The sequence below is a fragment of the Sceloporus undulatus genome, chromosome 5 (assembly GCF_019175285.1).
Source record: "Sceloporus undulatus isolate JIND9_A2432 ecotype Alabama chromosome 5, SceUnd_v1.1, whole genome shotgun sequence".
Taxonomy (NCBI): domain Eukaryota; kingdom Metazoa; phylum Chordata; class Lepidosauria; order Squamata; family Phrynosomatidae; genus Sceloporus; species Sceloporus undulatus.
In genome coordinates this window covers 102840017-102842760 of record NC_056526.1, presented here as the reverse complement: position 1 = coordinate 102842760, position 2744 = coordinate 102840017, and the positions used below count along the sequence as shown (strand labels likewise).

Genomic DNA, 2744 nt, shown 5'->3' with positions numbered 1-2744 from the left:
ACTAATTTTCCCACTTCTAGCTTCTTTTTTATGGGATGGAGGGAGTGGAATATTGGTTGGAGGGAATGGTTGGAGAGGAGAAGCAAGAAACAAAGGATCAACCTCACCCCACTTCCTGGCAGCAGAGGACACTTGGAGCAGAAAAGCATCTATCAAATTAAATTACATACAGCTGTAACATAGTGTGTAGTTTGGTTCTGAAACAGCAGCTCTCGTTTGTGTGTTTCTGTGTCTTGGATATCGATTATCAAGAATACCTGGGATATATTTTATGTTAAATAAGAGCAGCAGTGGGGAATGGATATACATTAATTAAACAAAGGGACATAATTGGTAAACAAGTTTTGATGCTAATGCTAGAAGCCTGTTTCCAACTTTTCTCCCCAGGATATTTTACATTTATACCAGTGACCTGATCAAAGACTTCACCCACACTTTGGCTGCATTACTGTGTGTACCAGTTCTCAAAAGACCTTTAACAGGAGGAAACTAGTAGCATGTCTAGAAGCCTTGCTGAGACCTGTTGTCCATCTTGCCTCAATTGCTGTTGCCTGACCAAGTGGGATTATTTCACAGTGGACACTTTGCCAGGTCAGTACTTTCAAGACTTTTACAAATTCTAGAACTGTGTGCTTGCAAACTGTTCAACCTCTTCTGAGCATTTGAATCAAACATTTGCTAAAACCCAGACTTTTCAGGTCCAGATGCCTCTCCATCCTTAATCTAGACCATGTTTTATAAGTAGCCTTAGCCTGAAAAAGTATGGTATGGTGTGTATATAACCACAAGCCTCTCAGTTAGGGAAGTGTCAGCCTGTTTGTTTTGCTCTCTGTGTTAGGAAATTTTTCTATTGCAGTCTATGGCTGCTGGCCTTTTTCTTCTCAGGCATTTTTTTCTTTTAAATTCAAATGGAGAATGTAGAGCAGTGATATAAGCCAGGCCACTCCATCTTAGAAAATGTAGGTCAGACAAACTGAAACAAATATTTTACAACTGTTTAGAGTGGGAGATGTGGGGGTGGAGGGGAGGTGTAAAGGGAATCCAGCCCACACTGGGAACAGTGCCTTTGAATGGGATATCCTCTCCTGAACTAGCTGGCCCTGTAGGAGTATCCAAAAAAAAATTGAAGACAAAAATAACTAGAGGATCTGAGAATGGAAAGAAAGGATGGCCAGACTTAGCCACATTCCTATGACCTTCCTTCTCTTGCAGAGCCTGAAGACAAGGATTTTTTTCCCCTCCTGTGTTCATCCTCCCCCCTCCTGTGATGCTGAGCCAAGAGCTTTCTGGAGAATCTGAGTCACTTGCAAAGGCTGCAGCTGGAGGAACATGAGAACAGACTTCAAGCTGTGGCTGGTGCTGCTGCTGCCACCTTTGGAACCGGTGATGGAAAATGGCAGTTATCAACAGGTGTGGCGTATCAGCATGCATTTTAGCCATAGTAAGAGTATTGCCATAACCTGTAATGTCTGAAAATTCTGAAAACAAATTTGAATTGTATTTTCAGAATCTTACCATAGTTTGGTTGAACTGTGTTTAAAGAGCTGTGTCTTTTCATTTAAAGACTAAAAGAAGGTACTACAACAAGTTCAGAGTGCAGTCATGAGGGACACTCTGTACATACCCAGACTACATACATCATTCCTTTTACGTAATGAAGGTGGGTGCCAACAGAAATTATGTCAAAAGGAGACAACAGAGAAAATGAGGGTGATCTCATGAAAACGTAAAAGAGAATTGTTCAAATACAGTTCCCAGCTCACCTTCTGCTCTGTGCTCTTCCTTGAGTGTGCCAATGGCCTCTGACAGCAGTGTCCTTCCTATTTATCAAGAGGAAATTGTTCTGGTAATGGGTGAAATATGGGGAAACCACCTGCAATTTGGCTGCCCACTCCAGGAAGGGGCTAAATGTCTCAGAAGCTGCATATCTGACTGAGCGCTGGTTTATTGCAAAACCACTGACTCTGGAAATTGAATCCTAACAGACAGAAATCATCTGGATGGACCAGGAGGAGCCTGAAGACTGGCTTTATGTAAAATTTCACCATGAGAGCCCCAGGCTTGGATCAGGCAAACCACCTGATTGAAAGAGGTAAATTGAACTGGGCAAAACTGAAGTGGGATAGCATCATTACCTGAAGCTCCCTTGGGATATGATATAGGTGGTGCCTGAACCCCCTTGGTGACTTCTTGAGAGCCACACCCAAGGAGGAGACTCCAAGTTTGTTGAATGGAGGTACATTTCTCTATAATTAGTACTTTTCCTAAATCAGTTAATTTCTCTTCTATGCATGTAGTTTTATTTCAGCCTTAATTTTTTTTCTTTCAGTTGTTTGTACAGCAAGCAGTGACAGTTTAATTCCCTCACTGTTTAATTCTTCTTGCCTATTGATCTTGTATGAGTCTCCCTGAAAAGTCAACAAGTCACAGTGTCAACAAGTCAAATGTCATCCATAATATTTTCCTTCTTGTAGAATGTTTCATGTGATGATATCCATGTTGAAGTCTTTGGAGAATATCTTAATTTGTATATTTTCCATACCTTCAGGAATGTTTTCATCATAAATGGTTATTAAAACATTTATTGACTGATCTATTATTGAACCATAAATAAGCATGCCAACCAAACCTCAATTCTTCTCTCTCTAAATATTAACAAACAATTGTTTTTTCACATCTTCCACTTTTTCAGCCACATTAAACAGCATGTGTGGTAAACCCTTTTCTTTGTAGGTTTTAATTTT

At 40.4% G+C, this 2744-nt stretch overlaps 1 long non-coding RNA gene across 2 annotated transcripts; it reads left to right on the top strand.

Annotated features, from left to right (window-relative positions):
* The first annotated feature begins 393 nt into the window (after positions 1 to 393).
* On the top strand, positions 394 to 2505 carry LOC121930288. 2 transcript variants are annotated; one of them, XR_006103906.1, is made up of 4 exons: positions 394 to 591; positions 1213 to 1410; positions 1986 to 2092; positions 2330 to 2505. It is a non-coding gene; the product is annotated as an uncharacterized LOC121930288 (long non-coding RNA). The 2 variants fall into 2 exon arrangements; XR_006103905.1 differs by having other exon boundaries at positions 1986 to 2505.
* Positions 2506 to 2744: the final 239 nt, after the last annotated feature.